General features: G+C 42.8%; 1 protein-coding gene across 2 annotated transcripts in view; it reads left to right on the top strand.

Moving 5' to 3' along the window:
- Nucleotides 1-22,202, top strand: part of LOC122804157 — a 668,452-nt gene that overhangs the window by 126,253 nt on the left and 519,997 nt on the right. The window lies entirely within an intron of this gene.

Here is a 22,202-nt window from a genome sequence, read left to right as displayed (position 1 = left end):
ATGTGGCATATCCTGGCACCTGACACACAGCACAAAGTGACCTTCACCTTGTTCAGCCTGGTGAGTGGGATGTCAGTGTGACTGACAATTACACTCACCTAATACAGTTGTATGAGGTGTGTTGTGTAGGCCTACAGGCAGTGACTGTGTGGCACAATGTCTTTGTGAACTATGTGATGATATGTGTGTATGGTTGTGTGTTAGCAGTCGTTTGTGTGTCTGCTTTGGATGTCTCAGCTGCTTAGGCAAAGTACAATTAGATGCTCCAAGTATGTCATTGTGTGTCAATGTATACGGTTTGCTGCTGTCATAGGTGCATGTGTGACTGTATTTGTGGTGTGTGTGGTTACCTTCACCACCCGATAGACTGTGCCAGTCATGGCTTGTGAGAGCTCAGCCTCCTGTCCGTCTATACAGTTGCACCTCTCATAGATATCTGAGTTTGTTGATACGAGGACAGTGTTACCTGTGTACAAAAGGCAGTTGTAACAATGCATCAGAATTCCAATATGCACCAGCTGTGCTGGAGAGTACACACAAAACCGACCTTTGGACATGCCAGGATATGATGATGACATACACTGTCAACTGATCACAAAGAATCAGTAGTGTGTCAAGTGTGTAAAAGGGTATAACAGGGTTTTAGTGTTCAGGTTTGTTGTTGCTGTGGAAAAATAATCTGCAAAGGAGTACAGACAGAAACATTACACCTCCTTTAGCTAGGTGAGAAATATCGATGTACAGTCATATATGTCCTCAGTCAGGGTCAACTGTACCTGACTGACAATGTCAACATCCTGTCAGACAGGCCCATACATACATACCCACCTCCCAATGACAAAAGGCCATAACATCATACCAGGAGATATCACATGTAGAATGTGTAAACTGGTCCCCACAATGCCAAATGAATCCCATCACGTGGATAACAATGTTTCCCCATATGTGTCATAAGGGAACGACAGGACAAATAGACACTGCACCCGAACAGTTTGTTGAGCCTCACACTCTCTACAGGATCTTACACCGTTGAATGTGTTACAGCAACATGTGGCACACCCCACAAGTGTTGGTGCACAACACACCATGAGAACTATATTCCTATAAGCCTATGAAGTCCGAAATGCTAGTCCATGGAGTCCATCATGAGTGCAGTCAGGAACAGAGATATTGTAAACCGACAAACACACAACACAAACGTCTGTGGTATGTTAATGAGCACATCATGTTCCCCAAATCTGCTAGATATCTTGCAAGGCAGCCACCCAGGACAAACATCACTGACAGGAGCAACACAGATCCCACATAGGCCTTGAATATCCCTTTACCAACATCACAGACACATGTGGTATCTACAAAACTTACAATCCGTGCATGAATATGTATTGTCATATGAAGGAATGGTAATATGTCCACAGGTAGATCACATCAGGTATGCACTGTGTATTCCTGTTCAAGATGTTCACACCTGCTGACCCACAAAGTTCATTTGTGGGATTGCATAACACTACGTGCACACACATAACCATGTCCAGTCTGATGTCAGCAACCTACAAACATAGCATGTGAACAGAGCCCACACAGTAAAGCATGTAGCGTGTCGTGTTAATGCGCATCACCCTAGTATCATAACATAGTTAGATAGGGGTTTGAATCCTGCAATTGCTGAGTGGGGGTTGTGTATGTGTGTGATTTCCTTTGAGAGGAGAGGCCTTTTTGGAGACTGTGGAAACACATTTTAAAAGAGGTACATCCCTCTTTGGTAAGTCTGATGATGTCAGCATCCAACAAATATTCAAGGAGAACAAAAAACACCCAGTAATGCATGTAGTGTGCCGTGTTAATGCATATCTCTCCAGTCACATAACATACTTAGGTAGGGGTTTGAATTCTGCACATGCTGAGTGTGAATGTGTGTGAGACTGCCTTTGAGAGGACTGGCCTTTTTGGAGACGATGGAAATACATTAGGAGTGGTGAATCCCTCTTTGCCAAGTGTGATGATGTCAGCATCCTACAAATAGAGCTTTGGAAAAGAATCCTCTCAGTTGAGCAAATAGCGTGTAATGTTAATGTGTATCTCATTAATAGCATGTCGTAGTCAGGTAGGGGTTTGAGTCCTGCAAACGCCAAGTATGTGTGTGATTTCATTTTTGAGGAGTGGCCTTTTTGGAGACTGTGGAAACATTTTAAATGAGGTACATCCCTCTTTGGTAAGTCTGATGATGTCAGCATCCTACAAATATTCAAGGAGAAGAAAAAGCACCCAGTAATGCAAATAGCATGCCATGTTAATGCGTATCTCTCCAATAACATAGATAGGTAGGGGTTTGAATCCTGCAAATGCTGAGTGTGTGTGTGCCACAGGTGGTCAATGCAGTGTGGATTTTGCTTTTACTACGGTATGACATATGTTTCAAACAGTATGTGCATTGCACACATCAGGTATCTGCATTTCAAATAGATTTGTGTACATGTGACCTCAATCAGTACATAGGTGTGAAGCCTGCATACTACATGAATACATTTGAAACCTTTGGCAGATTGTGCCGCTGCTTCTCAGATCATAGGCCACATATGTATATCTGCGTCAAGACTGGCCAATGTAGTGACCCATGGCCAAGGACATCCCTGCCACACACATCCATGACACGTACTGTAGAGTACTGTGAATGAGGGTAATTGCTGGGGTATATGTCAGACATGTTCATACACAACAACGACTGGCAATAATGGACAGTCATGATAGGTGTGCACCAGCCCTGTGGATATGCATGCAGGCACCTAATGTGTTATGTGAAACACCGAGGGACCCCACAATACCTATGGATATGTGGATACCAAGGGACAGATGACATAACACGTGTCTGTCTGTACACATTGGTACCCAACATACGTGTTCAGGGCTACCACCTATGTGGTACTGTTGGGATAGTATGTATAGTAAATGTGTATGACCATGCCATAGACGGCGTACTGCTATACAGCATGTATTGGACAACAGGTATCTGTCTGTATGATACCCTTGTGTAGGATATGCGTCCCATCTGTAGAATGCAGTGTAGGCCAATGCATGCATTACCAGATGTGGATGGACATATCCTTAGTATGTTTGCATGTACCAAAGAGGGCTTTATGCCACACAGGTGTGGTCCCAGGAACGTGTGGCGGTCAATACCACTGGTTACTGTCATAGTATAGTACAGGAAGGATCCAACTGTTACTGAGTTCCCTACAACTGTGAGTCATTTGTCAGGATATCATCTAATGATTGGTTATAGTCATGCTGTTGAGGTGGTGTATACTGCCAGACTGCAGATCATTGACAGATATCAATGGTATCACCCACAGCATAGTGCCAACCCATGTCATACACACATGTGTACCCATGTTAGTACATATCTGTAGTAGAATGCATACTGGCTATCGAAAGATACCATGAGATGTTCACAATGTGTAGAACAGGGTATGTCAAACATCCCACATGTCCACTATGCACGTACATGCAGACAGTGCACACACACCATGTTCACAGATGTACATCTGCTAATTTGTAATGCACACATCACACACGTACTGTCCACTCACTAACACATGCTGTCAACACTGCACACTTCATCCAAGTGGCACATGGGTGGACAATACATACTCAGACCTAACACTGGTGTAAACAATGCTACAATGACTATCAGAGCTGTGATTAATAATGCCTGCTCAGATATACCTACAAGGATATCAGTACACCTTCCTGTTGGCAACTTGCTACTATTGCTACACTGCTATTATGTCACCTTGTGCATCAGAACCATGTTAGCCTATTCCTGCATCAATGTGACAGATGACAGGAGGTGGCACAGGTGTCACCATATGCACAGGGTGTGTTGTAGGTTTGCCAGAGCCTGACATTGACCCATCCAATCGACATGTCTATGTGTGTGTGTGTGTGTGTGTGTGTGTGTGTGTGTGTGTGTGTGTGTGTGTGTGTGTGTGTGTGTGTGTGTGTGTGTGTGTGAGGGACAACAGTACTGCATGGGCCAATGTTGATGTAATGTGTGCGTGTATGTGTGAGCCCTAGTTGTATGGTAAATGTGTGTGTGTCTGCATGCACACAACTCCACCATGTGGCTGCCATATATGGGCAGTTGTGGGACAGCCACAGACTGTACCTGCTAGGCCGTACAGATCACTGTCTCCAGCCATGGACACCGTACCTGTGCCTAGCAGGGGTGATACGGGCAGTATCGGGTACCAACCCTGACTGGGTGCTATCATCAGAGGCAGAGGTATGATGACTGGACCATGTCCCTGCTGGGACTGGCCAGTGCCACGTGCACGTGGTCTAGTAGGACGGTCAATGGACAGGTCAGCCCCAGCATTGCTGGGGCTGGTACTGCCACTACGGGAGCGGCTGTGATCTGTGGTCCGTCCGTGATGAATGTCAGCTGATGCTGTTGCTGGCATGCATCCGCGTCGGCCTCTCATCCTTCCCGCATGGTCCTGGCTCATGGCTAACACATTGTGGAGGACATCTAATGTCTCCCTCCAATGGCTATCAATGACCTCGGTGTAATTCCGGATGGCACCGGCAAGGTCACGGATGCTATCATTGATAGCAGTGTAATGGGCCCTCTGCACCCTTAGTCCCTGTTGGGTGTACCGTTCCATATGTGCCTGTGCCTGCATTACAACCCAGAACATACTGGAGGTTGTAATACCTCTGGGGGCACGTCTGCCAGGGGCAGTATGACCAGTGGTGCTCCCCCAAGAACCCCTGGACATCCGCCTATGTGGTACCATTCCAGTAATCTGGCTACGACTGCTGTGAGGGGATGCATGTGTCATAGGTACCTCACTCTCTTGGTCAATGCCAACTGTATGCTGTCCCTCAGCTACGGTCATTGGTGACAAGAGATGTATTGGCAGTATAAGTGTGCGCATACATGGGGTTGACCGCTGTGTACTGTCGATTGGTGGACCAACGACAGACTCTGTCAGACCTTCCTGTGCCACAATACATGTCTCATCATCTCCACTATTTGTGGCGGTGACATCAGGTTCCCTGCTACACTCAACCATGCCTAACACAGCACCTGTGGAAGGAAGACAGGAAATGAACTTTACAATCTGTACATGATGTTAGCACACATGCACACATGCCCACATGAACACATGCACACATGCACACATGCACACATGCACACATGAACACATGCACACATGCACACATGCACAGAAATACACTGCTCACCACAGCACATACACACACACACACACACACACACACACACACACACACACACACACACACCAGCAATCCAACACATACACAATAGTGGGTGATGGTGGGTGACAGTATCTCAAGGCAAACAGTCACCACACATGTGTCAGCAGGCAGACCATGTGCTGCTCAACACCATGCAGTGCAAGTGTAGACAGCCCTTTCTAATGACATTATACATGGCTTTGATGCATGTGTGTAGTTGTCCAGTGACTGGCTACACCCTGGAACACAATGTGTACATGGACACTACATTGCTGTGCAAGTATTATCTGCTCTGCAATGTCATGTGCACCATCACTCAATGGTAAACATACCATGGCTGCATGCGTCATCTGTGTGACACATAGATTGACATGTGTGATGACAGTGTCTGTGTCCATATCACATAATAGTGGGCATGGGTGTAGCAAATGCATGCAATGTACAGACATGGGATGAGTGGTGCATGTTGACATGAAGGAATCCCAATGCACAACATGGACATTGCACAGTGGTTATGGTGCATGTGGGACATATTGCAGATATGTTGTTGCCAGCCATGACATAGCATGCTACATGACTGCAACATTAAACACCACACATAACAAATGTGTGTCATGTGACCTATACACCCAATAGCATTCCAGGACATATATGTGGCAGTCTGTACAGATGGCGGCTGTAGTGCAAAATGTGTATACTAGCATATATAAGCACACACACAACATGCTATGCATGGTGTATATAGATGCATATGTTTACACACACAGAACAATGAGGTGCACAGCAAAGACTGCTATGTGTTGTACTGTGGTCACTGTAACTGGATGGGGTGTAGTATCATATGCCATCATCATCATCATGCATCTTGTGGTCACTCATGGCTACTACTGTGTGACAGACCACCGCCTAGCATGTTGTACCTGAACTGCAGTGCTGTGGATACGTTCACTATTACACAGCCACTTTGTATATGGGTGTATGAGGTGCCCAGTAGGGAGCATTGCCTAACATGACTGTGTTATGTGTTGAAGACTGTTGCACAGCCCCATGATAGGCCTCTAACCCTGAGGTACATCATGTGTGTGTGGATGACATGTGGGATACTGACATGTGACCTTACAGCGGGTGTGTGGTTATGCCATATGTAGCATGACTTTGTGTACTGCATGTGATAAATCTCTTATGTTGTGTACAGGTGTTGCAACTATGCCTATCCAATGTGCAGTACAGGGTTGCCACAACTGTGTGTCATGCTCTGTGTATTGCATGTCATTGAGGGAGCTACGGAGATTACTGAGCTGTGCGTCTCACAGCAAACATGCATGGCATGCATTATGGGTAGGTGTGTTACGTGTACATGGCCTACACCTCAGCTATGACATGCATATTTCATTACCAACATTGCAGGTATAACACACTCACCAGCATGGATCGGCTGCCCTGCCATTACACCAGAGGGACCTACGAGAATATGATAGGGTTCATCAGTAGCCACAACTGTAGCATTGCTACAGTGGGCATGCTAAACTGCAGTACAACAACAGTCAACAGTCACAGGTGTAGGGATATTATACAAACTATCTGTATTGCACAACAATAGGCAGCGGAACTGCTAAACACACAGTACACATGTCACGTACACATAATCTAACAATACAGTTAACTGTAGTCTACAGATAGGGCATATTACCTGCTTGCTCCAGGTGGATGTGCTGGGTGGCTCCGGCCTCCATTACAACACATGTCATAGTTTGCCATTGCTGTTGTCCAGGAGCAACCATGCTTAAGAGCAGCTCCTCCGCTCTGGTGAGGGGGGATGTATGGCCACCCCACCACCTGTGGCAAGCTGCTGTCTTTGGATATCAGACGCACACCGCCGGACTTGTCTAATCAAATCACTACAGTGATGGTGTACCTGCTCATATGTCCGGTTATGCATGCCTATGTCATTTACCCGACTAACAAGCTCCTGCCACAGTGCAGTCCACTCCTGCTGGTGCTGGCTGGTTCTGGAGAACAGCATGGTGTACTGCTGCAAAAGGCTGTTGACTATCACTTCCTCCTCTTGTGCAGTGTAAGCCAGATTACATTGGTGGGCCATCTGGCTGAAAAAGATATGAACAATTTGTGTGAGAGTGTCCTGTGGCACACTTTACACCTTTACCCACAGATATCACTTTACTGACATATATACCATCCTATTGTCTGTCAGTGGTTACACACGTTCACTAACACTTGTTGGTTCTCAGGCCACAACTAACTAACACTGCCTGGCAGACTCTATATATCACACCACTATACAACAGTACCCAACACACTGTTTGTGACACATTGCACTACCTCAAGCCAGGGGTGTATATCACACCAATGCACGAACAGAGATGTCATCCATTGCAATGGATGTGAAGTACAGGTACAGCAGTACCAATCAAACACCCTAGTCATTTATGCCATAGCCCTGCCTAACAGATGTGTCTAGTTGTTACTATAGGTGGCATACTACTGTAACAGACTATAGATGTTGCTGGATACACACGTCAACCCTGTAACACACATACATTTGCAGCCATTGTACAGGCATAATTACACACACATCAGGCAACGCACCCCTGTATGCCAACACAGATGAGCATTACCTGTGTACCATATGGTGCTGTGTACCACTACTTACACACCCTTATGCCTGCAGTCTGTCCTCTGTGCATACTACAGGAAACACACATGACAGTGTTTCCAAGCAATGTGAACACACACCATACTGTGCTGTTTAGCCCTATAGCGTCAGGTAGTACTACAGTTCATATTGGTGATGGATTCACCTGCAGTACCACTCACTAAGCATACATGTATTGCTTTAGCCTACAATGAGACACCACATTCATCAACGGAGAACTACGTCACATCATATACCATACTACTATGTCTGCCTAACAGTACATTACACATCAGCTGCTGTCCTCACAGCTAGGTTAGGCACTACCATGTCAGATACAACATCACACTAAGCTATCACACATTTACACACCTTGCACACATTCAGCGTTACACTCATTCAACCTCACATAGCAGCTATTGCATTAAGTACATGTGTGAGTGCATAGTGTCATAGGTAGGTGATATGCTATTGGCCCTAGGGCCTACAGCAGCCTAGACATATGCTACCCTGGCCTTTGACACACATGTACCTTGATTTCACTTGCCCCTGCCAACCTGAACCACAGAGGTGTTTCCTGGGGTGTATTAACAATCTCCCACACAATCATCAGTGGTATTGATAACAACTGCTAAGGAGGAGCCTTGTTTGCTATTGCTATGTGGTCTATTCCAGTGTGTGGCATATGTCTGAGATGGGAACCTATCCCTCCAGCATGTGCTGTTTAGTGAGCTGACAAGGTTTAGGGCCCTAGAGCGTGTATCCCTGAGGGGTTGTGATATGTTGCCATGGTGGTTGTCACCCAGCTATGGGTGTGACATACCTCTGTATGTCCGGCAGAGGTCACCTCTGTGTGGCCAGTATGCAATACAGTGTAGTTATGGTTTTGTGAGTAAGTCTGCATAGTTAATCTGTTTGCGGACAGTATTACCCTTTGGGAGATTTGTCTGTGGCCTGTACACCTGGTGTAGTTGTCATGTGAAGTACATACCACACAGGGCATTGTGATGAGTAGAGGGGAACCCTACCCTATACTTCCATAGATGACACACCTGTTGTCATGACACATACCACACAGACAGATTACAGGTGTAGTGTGGCACTGTCTTCATCACAGTGGAGGCTATTGTCCACCTGTGTCCCATGTTCCCTTATCACACCTTCACTGTTAGGTAGATCTCTGTCTATGTGTTAGTTAATGAGTACACTGTTTTATGAAGGTGGAATGGCACTGCAGTATCAACACTTGTCTACAGTTGATGCCTTGTTCACCACACACCTGTTACGGTACATATGACCCCGTGTCTCTGCGTCTCTCTCTCTCTCACTCTAGATGTATATATGTATCTGTATATCTATATATATAGATCTATATATATCTATATACTATGTATATGCCTATCTATACACATACATGTACACATCCATTGCTGTACACATGGATGTACATATAGGCACATGTACAGTCCACCTTTCATGGTGGGGATCTCACTTATGCAACAGTTGTGGGATGTACAGGTATGTGATTACATTGCACAGTGTTGTGCAGAATGCATGTGGGTGTCCTCAACCCTTGTAGTATTAGCAGGCCTCACTGTCTGTAACACATCAGATCTGACATATCTGCCCCACAGCATTTAACCACCACATGACATATATCAACACTAACATAGCTGGCCTTAGGCATAGGCCTACTGGGCGGCTACCTAGGGCACCGCTCTAGCAGGGGTGCTTTTCCACTATTTATGTGGACACAAGGATGGGGGCACCAGGAAGTGTGGTGGGGGGCATCGTGGGGCCCTTTTGCCTAGGGCACCAGTTGACCTAAGGCCACTCCACCACACTGCATGCTGTCTTCTAGGCCACACACTACAACCTACATGAATATATGCACATATCAACATTCACTGACAGATAGCTGTTCACCCTTCACTAACAGTTGCAGTATGTCCCATGCCTTATGCACATGTGCAGATACAGATAGGTACATACTGCTGCCACACATGGATAATTTGCAGTGTGTGGAGTACACTTCGGGAACATCTACAACATTCCAACACATACATTTGGGTTACATACCTTATTTACCTGCTCCGTGTGATATGGTTTTTGTATCTTTTTTTATTTTTTTGGCTGGTTTGATGTGGGTATTTGCCCTCTATTTCACTTTAATTTTTTTTATTTTTGGCTGGTTTGCTTTGGGTTTTTGCCCTCTATTTCAGCTTCAGTCTTGGTTTCTCTCTCTCTCTCTCACTCTCTCTCACTCTCTGTCTCACAACACCTGCAATGATATAATTGCATGTGTGGACTGCAGGTACAGCCTGCTTTTCTAGGTATCTGCACTTGTGCATGTGACAGCCTCTGCACCAATTGCTGCCCACCATTCAGTAATTGCATGCAGCCTGCTGTTTGGTGATTGCATTACTCACTGTGATTGCAGCCTACTGCTATAAAATGCTAGGTTAGGTAGGCATAACCCTTTCTGATTTCAAAGGTGGGGCCGATTCTTGTTTGCTCTGGACACCGTTGTGTCAGTCTGAAGGTTGATATTTGTCTCTTATCTGATGCTAGGGTTGTAGCCAGTTATATGCATGTTGTACTCATACATGGGAGTATGTACATTTTTTATACTTACACAATTAACTGCCATACAAATGTGGTTATTGCACTGTATTCCTGTGGCCAGTGTTTATCCTGGTCTGATACTGTGTGGTGTTTGTAAGGTGCTACTGTAACATTATTCCCTGCTAGGATGGCTGGTTCCCCTTTCACAGTCATGTCATGCAATTCCACAACCACTGCTGGTAAAGACCCACAGAAAAGGGTTTGTGTTATACCATTCCTAATTTCCATTTACATTCCCTCATTGTAATGCATGATATATTTATTTCAGAACCAAGTTATTTGTATATCTGCTGTGGCTTAGTGGTAATTCATGCAGTCTATTGTGTCAATGGTCTGGGGTTCGAGACTAGCAGAGGTTTTTTTATTTTGCTGCTCAGCAGAACAAGGGCCCTGCCATAGAGTGACTAAGGCACTTTTAAGCAGTAGTAAGCGGGTTTGTGCGGGTTTGCATGACGCTTAGCTAAGCGCACACATGCGCACACTCGCTTAATCCTGCTTACTACTGCTTAAAAGTGCTTACTCCTGCTAACCCCCGCCCTAATTTCTTTTAAAGAAAATAAAATGGGGAGATAGGAAAGTGGTGAAAAAGGGGGCATAGAGAGGAAAAGACAGTAGGAAAACAAGCTCGGGATGTGCAGGAAGGGTGTAGGGAAGGCCCATAGCTGCCCATGTCTTTAACAGCAACAGCTGTGCATATGCTGAAAATTTGGAGTGAGATTTGAAACCTTCCACCCCTGAGAGAGGAGTGAGGACAACATAGTTTGTTGCACTGCCAATTAGAAATATCGGTGTACATGTCCAATGAACATGTGTGCGAAATGGGAAGCTATGTATGGGGAGTAATTTTTTTTTTGGGTACAGATTGCCCTTTTTTTTTTCAGGGGAGAGTGGTAAGTGAGGTAGAGGAAGTAGGTATATTTGGGGAGGTAGGTTGGCTAGGTAAACAGACAAGACAAACAAGATGCATATAGGGGCGGAGTATGACATATGGGGTGGGTAAACACAATTGACGGGGACGGATGTTTGGAAATCGCAAGCCCATGAGCCCACAGATGGTAACAGTGGGACTGATATCCCCACCCATGGGCAGTCACCACTGGACGTTCACAGACCCGAGGGTCACTGTGCTGGGGGCTGCGTAGGTGGGGCAGGCTCACCCATGAGTCACACCACTCTCACCTCGAGCTGGTGTAGGGGATCAGTGACTAAACGCTGGATCTCCCTACGCACCACAACCTGGACCCTTCAGAGGGTGACAGGAGGCTCTTCTCCACCCACGCTTGCAGGGGGGGCGAGCCCCATCCCCTGCAGTGCTTCCACCCAAAGGTGGCACAGGACCTACGGAGGAGGGTGGCCCGGGCTGGGCACCAGACCTGCTGGTGCCAGGTGCAACTGCCAGCTGAGATGGGACAGGTGGGTCTGCTGGGACCGGCCTTCCCATACGTTCTGTGATTAGGTGTTTTTAATTACAACATAGACAACAGCATTCCAAGTTAGTTGTAACAGCATGCAGTAATATTCCCATTAACCCAACACACCAGGGTTGCAATAGTTGAACAGCAAGCATAACACATGCATGTATTGAACGATAGTGGACATTCCAACAGCATGCAGGGATGACTGGTGGCAACAGGCCACCAAGATTGTGGTGTTTTAACAGGGGACATGCATCAAAGTAGGTGCAGATTTAAATAACAATAGGACATATGTCCCAACAAATGTTATGAGATTACACATACCCATTGAGGTGTGGAATTGCATTGTTTATGCGCATGGAGTAGGGTGTAAAAAAAAACCTCCATTAACATCTTATTAGTACTTTAACTGTACACTACATTCCTACTGACTGCAGGTGTATATCCCCTACATGTATTCTTACACTGAGCAACATGCATTTCATTGTGTTATGAGTTTTGCTACTTCATGATATACCTGGCCTATATCTGACATGGTAAATGTCCAGGATGCAGATGTTACTGCTACATACTTGCATTAAATTGACTTGTTTATGTATGTGCACATCTGGATGTGTTCACATGGCTTTTTCACTTGTTTTCTACACAAACCTACTTTTCAGGTAACACACTTAAGTTTCTGGGGAACACCTTGACAGGCAACTTGTGTGCCAGATTTACCTATGTATGTCAGCCATTTCACAACTGTTTAGGACTGTTGCATACTTCACAGTTACTGGCACTTCCTTCATCCACTTTATATGGGACTGCACTACTGGGGGTTGTCAGCACTTACTACAATAGAGTAACATTTCTTCGCTGCAAGGGTTCTACAACATTTCTGAGTAACTGGCACATACACACTGCAATTATTATACCTTTCTTATTTACATTAAAACTCTTTTCTACAGGCTCTCTCCTGTATTTGACATTACACTGCATACAGTAGACATATTCAGGAAATGTTATACCTTTATTGATAGGTTACAAGACTGTTTTACAGGCTCACTCATGTTTTATCTATGACAGTGCATGCAGAGATAGTATTCCAGACATGTTTTTGCTTTATTCATGGGTTACTACACTCTATTCCTGCCTATCTGACTTATGATACGTAACAGTACATGCAGATGATTTATTCAGGGAATGAATGTTTTATACGTCGCAGCTACTGCCAATTCCTTCATCCACTTCCTATGGGACTGCACAACTGTGGGTTGACAGCACCTAATACAACAGTACTATTTATTATTGCAAGGGTACAACAACATTTCAAAGTAAGTGACACAGACACACTCCAAATTTTATACCTTTATTAATTACATTGAAAACTCTTTTCTACAGGCTCTCTCCTTTACATGTTATTACAGTGCATACGGAAGACATATTCAGGACATATTATACCTTTCTTGATGGGTTACAACACTCTTTTTCAGGCCTGCTCACTTATATGTTATGTCAATACATGCAGGGATAGTATTCCAGAATTATTTAAGCTTGATTGGTGGGTTAGTACACTCAATTTCTGGCTCAGTGGCATTTGTTATATAACAGTACATGCAGAGGATTTAATCAGGACATTTTATTGCTGTATTATTGGGATTTAACACTTTTCTCATGCTCACTCACATATATCATGTAACAATACATGCAGAATATTTACTTACCTGCCTGGTGGCGCAGCCTTAGCAGCCTATCTGCATAGGCTTGCTGATTCATAGCATGTGCACCTGCAGCTGTGGAGTAAATAAAGGGATATTGAGACATACCTATCCATTATTTAGACTATCTTAGCTTATCTTACATACTGCATTCCATGGCTACCTACTTAGTAGTGGGGCATCCCGCATTTGACAGTCCTCCTGAATCCACTGGTTCAGAAGGTCCTGCTTCTGCCTCTTCAGGTCTGCATGGTGGTGACGGGCCTGCTCACCAGTCCGAGGGATGCCTGTGGCACTGGTGAGTTCATGAGCCAACCGGTTCCAAGCCTCCACCTTATACTCTGTTCCTTGGAACTGGCCCTGCAGGAGTCGAGTCTCATGCCGATGGACTAGGAGCCAAACCATATATCTTGACTCCTTGATGCCCCAGCGTTGCACTTGAAAGCGTGTACCCTCTCCAACACCAGACATTCTAACTGCAGATGGGAGCTGCAATCAGTTATGGCGAGTATTCCCGCCTATGCAACTTAAATATCCCACATTTCCCGCACTTTTCTGTGATTGGCCATTTTTTAATATTCTCGGCTGACTGCAGACATGCTTAGCAATGGTTAAGCAAACATTTATTACTATATATAAGTTAACAGTGGATGTTTTTCCTAAGCCGTCGTGGCTTAGTGGTTCAGTACTTTGATTATGGTGCACAGTGTCCTGGGTTCAAACCTTATCATTGTATTTTATTTTACTGCTGTCCAGACAAGTTAGGGGGCGTGGCTGTGTGTAAGCAACTTTGCTCTACATTGCTCCACGTTGCCCGATGGGGCGCTGGTTGGCGTGGCGCGCACCTCCGCGCAAACTGATCGCACTGGGTAAAGCACTATTTAGCTTTGGGCAACTACATTGTGCTGGGTAAAGCGCGAGTTAGCTAGGGGCAACTACATTGTGCTGGGTAAAGCGCGAGTTAGCTAGGGGCAACTACATTGTGCTGGGTGATGCACTGCTTAACTGCGAGCAATTTTATATTGGGATCCTTTAAAATATTTATTTTGTTCTCTGATACATTGGCCATTTCACTGCTTTTTAGTTATGTTTAAACATATATATGTTGGGTAATATTCCATATACAGATTTAAAAAATAGATACACAAGGGAGTGGTGGGACTCAAACCGTGAATGCCTCTTCTTTGTGCGAACGCTCTACCATTACACTATTGCTATTTGGTGTGATTTGCATAAACATTCTTTCTTATGCTCTTCCATGTGAGAATTGCTAACTGTAGCAAAGCAATGGGCACACACGCGCACACACATGCAAATACGGGCAGCTATTTTGGGTATTTAAAAAAAATTTTATGGTTATGCGTTTTAGATGTGTGATGGGGGTTTACATTATCAGGCAGTGAGGTGTTGGGTGCAGGGACATTAGAGCGGACTCGCTCTTGTTTATTTACTTTCTTTTTAAACACTTGCAGGGGTGTGGACATTTGGACTGCTCAGCAGTCAGACACGCCCCCTGCTTTCTTACACGGTCCGTGTAGGACTTACGGTTGGGTCAGCATGCCCTCATGCATATTCATGGCACGCTGACGTCATACCGTTCAACTGCAACTTCTGAGTAAGACTTATTAAGTCTTACACGGAGGATTCGTGAATCCGGCGGAATGTTGTTATAACATTTACAAGATGTTATTTATGTTCTCTTCAACATGTCATGCTTATAACTTTGCACCCAATAAAGCAGGTTTCCCATAATCTTTGGTGGTTTGCATAATGATAAAAAGGTATACTAGCAGCACTGCAGTCGCAAAACATTTCACTTTCAGGAAACAATGAATGTACTAGGACTGGTACAGTAACACAGTAAAATCAAGTGAAGGGCTTCAGTTAGTAACCTCAGTCCATTGTCTTCATGAAGTGATCAAAACCCTGTCATAATTTTGAATTTAGAGTATTGCATTGCCTACTTCTTAAAGTGCCTACAGTTTTATTTACCTGCAGTGCTCTCTATTTTGAATATTACAACCCTATTATTATGAGAATGAGAGTAAGAATTTTTCTTGAAATCTCAAAGCATTTATTCAGAATAGGCTTGTACATATGTGGGCTGCAGTGAAGGACATTTCTGACGTCTAACAGCACTTGAGAAGTTGTAACTTTCACTTATGCACATTAAAATCAGTCTCTTGTCTCTTTCAAGTCATTAACTTAATAGGTGAGTTTGTAAGGACATAATTGTAATCTGAGAGTCAATAACATATTGTAGAAATAAGGTATATGTTGCCTACATCATACATCAATAACACAGGCAGGACATTTTCTAAATCCATTTCATCTCAAAGAAGAAGGAAAAATCATATCCGACAGAAAATTAAGATTGTTTGACCCAGTCTACCTGTTTTCACTAACCTCTTCTTCTCCTTTCTTAATTAAAATGGAAATCTAAAGCTGTTTTTCAGAGTTGTAGCTAGTGAATCTAACATAACCGCTGCACACAGTTTATTATTTTCCAACGTATACAGTATATGCAATATATTATCATCTATTGCATACCTCTCAACTGTCCAGATTTTCACAGAATGCCCAGATTTGTACCTCATATTTTGGTCTGTTCCTCATAAACTTTGTGATTTTCTGTCAGATCACTGGGATGATCTGAGGACTGAAGTCACTAAGTAATGACATACATTTGAGTTTCAGACTTCAAATCCTTCAGGAAATACATGTTAACAAAAACCCTGTTATTCTAGCAACTTTTTTAAGTTTATAAAATAAATTTTTGAACTCTGTCCCTATTTTGGGGGTTTTATCCTCTAGTTTTTTTAGACTTTGTCTAGATTTCTAGCACTAAGAGGTTGACAGATATATTTTATATTTTTTCATTGTCAAGTAAGCTGGCATCTATTGCTAGAGCCTTTCTTTCCATACACACTTCCAATGGTAATGTATGTCTCACCCTAAATTATATGTAATCCCCCTTTATTTCACATGCTGACTGTATGTAATCATATGAATATGACACACAAACTTACATATAATCCTGTTTATATTTCTGTCTGACACATAATACTAATCAGGCCACAGTATCCTCTTCATAACATGCAACAGCCTGTATGTGATCACCCTGATGATGGCATTTTATGTCATTCTGTGCAAATAAAACTTCTGAACTCACCAATAATAGATATAAATGAATACAGATTAGATTCCTTAGTTTTACTGCCCTGACATTTTTCCCTTTGTACCAAGTGTAACATTACTATGACCTATATAAGATGCGTATTCATTCCAAAACATTGCAGTAAACGTTGCAGTAAACAATGGCATGTATACAAAATGCTAGGAGGAAAAGCATTGCTTTAAACATACAGAGAAGCTAGGAATAGATGCCACCAGCAAATCAGACTTGCAAAGGAACTTTTCTATAGTACTTTACAATGGAAAATGCAAGACACGTTAATTTAATTTTAGAGATTTATTAATAAAGTATTTGGCAAAAGCAAAAATAATAACATCAGTCCCCTTCACCTGCCAACATCCAAGATACAACTAACAAGTTTGAAAGCATTTAAAATTCATCATACAGAGATATTTAATGGAGATCTTAAAATATATCTTTCTTTGCTATCCCAGTAACTCTGTTAACAGAAGTCAAAGAGAAGGAAATTGTCCGTCTACATGGAAATAATCTAAAACCTTTCTATTGAGGAGGAGCGAAGAAAAACGTTTAATACTATAGGTCTATAGTATTCTAATTCCATTATCAAAGTTCTAAAAAAGAATAACAAACAAACAATTTGCAGACTGCCTTATAAACTTCAATGCAAGCTCATCCAAACTAAATTACTCAGATTTTGGCCTGGGCACAGTATCCAAACAGTTCTAACAAAACTGGTCAAATTTGTAGCAACCAACCACAGCAAGGGACTATGCGCAAATACCCTTTTTCTGAGCTTTTGAAAGCTTTTCACATAGCGAGCCATAGCATTCTGCTAACAAGAGCTTCAGTAAACTGGTAATCAAATTGCTAAATTTTTTCTTAGAGAACAGAACAGAAAAAGTCATATGGCAAGTTTCTATTTCATAATAGTTTTTCATCCATTATAGGAGTACCACAAGGGTCAATATAAAGTCTTCTCCTATTTATAATCTTTGTCAGTTTTATGCACCTGTGCATTAGTGGTGTATAAATTATTCAATACACAGATGACTCAGCATTAATCCACTATGAAAAGAATCAGTCAGTGCCTATAAATGAAATGTAGATATCTTTTAACAACTTACTCTCCTGGCTACAACAACAATAAGAAGAGAAAGTTGCTGTTATCTGGACACTAAACATCACCTACAAAGCAAATACAGCTGCCACGCTAAAAGGACAGACAGACGACATTGAAATAAACTTATAATGAAAATATCTTTTGAAGACAATAGAGAGCAAGCTGTCATTTGAAGAATGTAATATAATCTCTATAAAAGACATCAAAAGAAGTTGGAGCAATCTAGAGAATTAACAACAAAATGCCTCCTGCCAAAAACAAAAATGCCCACTGTCAATTAATTTTTCATCCACAGATTATTATGTGGCATTACAGCTTTTGGGATCCCTAAAACCTCTGTCATGTCAAAAATGTCCTAAGTATACTATAGCATAGTTAAGTTTGCTGCTCGACAACCACCAATCACACGCCACTGTCTACTGCTAAATAAATGGAACTGGATGACTCGAGACAATAAGATCAAATACATTCACCTAACATAGATTTGCAAACTCCTTTCTCACAACCAATATCCTACTGTGAGCTGTGTGAAATTATTGGCACAGTACCTCCAGGAATCTTGAATCCAGAGGCAAACACCTAATGCAAAAAGACTCACCTCCTTCTAAACTAGAAAGCAGAGCAACAAATGTCAGTTTTAACACAGCTTGGAATTCATTGCAAAATAAATTAGAGTAATGGCAACTCTTAACAGTTTAAAAAAAGTTTGTGAAACCTTTTTTAATGCACGGGTATATTGCAGCACCTCTTGCCATTGCATTCAGAAATATTTCTGTTATAAAATAACTTATGCAATATGATTTGGGGAAGTATCAACTGACTCAAAAGATGACACAATGCAGTTTTCCAATAAAGGTGTGTATGAAAATACTTATTTAACCATATTTAAAAGATTTATTATTTGACCTTATTTTAAAGGTGTTACTTTCTACCTTAACCATTATGGCTTGATCACAACAATATCAGACATTCCCATTATGAAGCATATGTGTACTAATTAATTATCTGTAAGCAATTGTTGCGAATATCTTGTAAATAAGATAATCTTGGTAATATAAATTGGCTCTGCTTTCATCCATTAGCAAATAAACTTTAACATAGCTACATCTTACCAATACAAATGTTTGTAAATGCATTAGAATATTTTGCTACTAACTTCAACTTGCATAACATGTATATAACCATGTATATCCGATATACAACTATGAGATATTTTTCATATCACATCTGAAAATGGGTGTTGACCAGAAGAGTTAACTTTCAGATATGTTGAGGTACTGCATCCTTGAAACTAGTTGCAGTGGTTTTGCTGATACCATAACTTCCCTGATTTCATCCACAGCATTGTTGACTTTGTCCTACCAGTTTTGCAGCTAGACTTATTGTCAGTGTTACACTTCTTTCTTGTTAATGGTTTAGTGCCTTTGATCATATTCAGCAGTAACCATTCCCCTTCCTTAAACAGTATTTTCTTCCCTCATCTTAAAATATAATTAACACTAGTAAACATCAACTGTCACAGGGCAGTTCCATGTCCATCTACTACAGAGTTAGCCAGTTCTATATTGCAGTTCTGAAAGTCAGCTTTTCGAATTCTGCATGTGAGCAAACATCAGCAGTTCACAGCAGAATTTGAAAGCTATCTTTCTGAGGGAAGTGGAATCCACCCCACCACCATCTGTACTGAGGGTGAAGCCTCTGCACCATTTTTACTAGTATAATCCTGTCCAAGGCTGCTGCATGACAAAGAAAGGAAAAAAAGCATCTCTTGTAATAGCCTCCAAACAGTGTGCATGTTCATATTCAAAGATGGTTGCAAAAGTAAATATCAAAACTATTGCATACTACTGAGATAACCACTTACCAAAAAATGACATAAACCAACCATTTGAAATAAGACTGCTCTGTTACTGCATGAATAGTCCTCACCTCCTCTAGTTCAAAATGATGGATGTAGTCAGTACTGCTAAATTAGTTTATCGGTTTGCTTTTGGTATAACCACTGATAAACCTAATAGCCATGTGAAATTTAATCCTATAACACAGCTTTTACCTACCACAAACAGAAAGGCAAGATTGTGGTGTCACCTGCCTAGCTGCATTGGAATCAAACTTCATTTACTTAGCAGTAGTTTTTAGTAACCTTTACTGGTTTAGCAAAGCTTTTAGACTTAAAACATATTTTAGGTATTTTCAGTCATAGGATCATAGGAAGTTACTAGGCTGTTGGCCCTGAGGCCCTTACAAGCCTAGTCAAGAATTTAGCCCATGTTCCGACAAGTCAGCACCCAATGCCCCTGTCCAGCAGGAACACAGGTGGAATCCCAGGGGTGTATTTTCTGTTCCCCATCCAGTTATCCAGGTTGCACTTAAAAAGGGTTAATGAGGTACTCTGCTTGATGTGGAGAGGGAGTTATTCCACAGAAGGAGGAGGAGTCTCTGGGACACAAATCTTTCCTGCCAAGTCCTGTTGATGTCACAGACCAGGTTGAGGTCATGTGTCTAGGTTACTCGAGTGGAGCTTGACTTGCGGATATGCAGCAGTCCCATCAAGGTGGAGTCTGAGATTGCTTTGTATGCCAGACAGAGGTCACCTCTGAGGAGTCTGTATGACACTGAGTGGAGGGACAGGGCTTTTAGCCTATCTGTGTAGGGTAGATGTTTGAGGCCCTGGATTCTCCTGGTGAGGAACCTCTGTGGTCTCTCCAGCTGCTTCATGTGCTTTGTGAGGTAAATGCTGAAAGGGACATTGTACTCAATAATGGGTCTTATAAGGGAAGAATAGAGGGATGTTATGACCTCCTTGTCCCTGGATGAGATACCCTTACTAATGAGATGGGCCATGTAGAAAGCTTTCTGTACAATGGAGACAATATGGTGGTCAAACGTCAGTTTGCTATCAACCTGGGTGTTCAAGTCCCTCACGACTGATTGCACACTTAGGACCTTGTTATTAATGTAATAATTTGTGGGAACATCACTCGCCCCAAAGGGGATGATAATGCACTTTTTGGTGCTCAGTTTGACATGTTTCTAACACCAATCATTTATATGGGTGAGACCCTCTTGGAGGATATCCACATCACTAGGGGAATTGATGACAGCACCCAGCTTGCAGTCATCTGCAAACTTGGTCAGCCATAGCCCACTGATTTTGGCCTGCACCTCAGAAAAATATATCTCAAATAACAGAGGCCCCAAGATCAATCCCTGGGGTATACTGCTTGTTACAAGTCTACTGCTTGAGGTGGTGGCTTCTCCTATTTTGACTAGGTGGGTTCTATCAATAAGCCAGTTTGCTATCCATCTGGTAACATTTTGATTGATGCCTAGTTGAGAGAGCTTATCTATTATACCTGAGTGGGGAATACTATTGAAGGCTTTGGCCAGGTCAAGGAAGGTGGTATGAACCATCTTCCTCTCGTCCATGGCTTTGGTGACTGACTCAAAGAAGTCAACCAAATTTAACAAGCATGACCTACTACTGATGAAACCAAACTGTATGGGATTGAGTGATTGGATAATCCTTTCCATGGCCTCGCACATCAGGCTAGTTAGGCTGATGGGTCTATAATTTCCTGGATCGGTGGATGCTCCACCTTTGTGTAAAGGGATGACAGTAGCTGTCCTCCACTTGGCTGGAATGAAGCTAGGCTTTGATTGAATAGGGTGCCTAATGGTGCTGCTAGCTCCTGCCTGAGTTCATGTATTATGCAGCCTAGGATGTTATCAGGTCCCATGGAGGCTGTATTTTTTGTCTTTAAGAGGGCAGTGATAACTTGCTCCACAGAGATAAGGGGAGAGGTGCAGATGCTGGGGATGTCCTGATTTACTGATGGGGGACAGAGGGGTGAAGTTTTCACTGAACCTGTCTACCAGCAGGTAGGCTATATCTACAGAGTTTGTGTATGTGGTGTCCTTGTCCACCAATTCTGAGCAGATCTGGGTGCTTCCCTTTGAGGTTGCAGACATATGTGAAGAAAGTCTTATGACTGTCTTTAGTAGATCTAGCCACTTTGGACTCAAACTTTGATTTGGAGGATTTCACTAGTGCTCTTATTTGCTTATTCAGGCTATGTAGAGATTGCTTCCAGTTAGACAACTGCTCTTTCTTGGTCCTGGACAGCAATTTTTTCCTTTTATTATAGAGTTTATTTATTGCAGTTGTCCACCAGACAGGTTTACTCTTCCTTGAGGAGGAGGATTTTGTCCTTCCGGGTATTCCTGATTCCATGCAGCTATATAAATGCTCATATAGTACTTTGGTGTA

The sequence above is a fragment of the Protopterus annectens genome, chromosome 6.part0 (genome assembly GCF_019279795.1).
Source record: "Protopterus annectens isolate FY-2018-M chromosome 6.part0, PAN1.0, whole genome shotgun sequence".
Taxonomy (NCBI): Eukaryota; Metazoa; Chordata; order Ceratodontiformes; family Protopteridae; genus Protopterus; species Protopterus annectens.
Note: the sequence above shows the minus strand (reverse complement) of the source record. Positions and strands in the feature narration are given on the sequence as shown.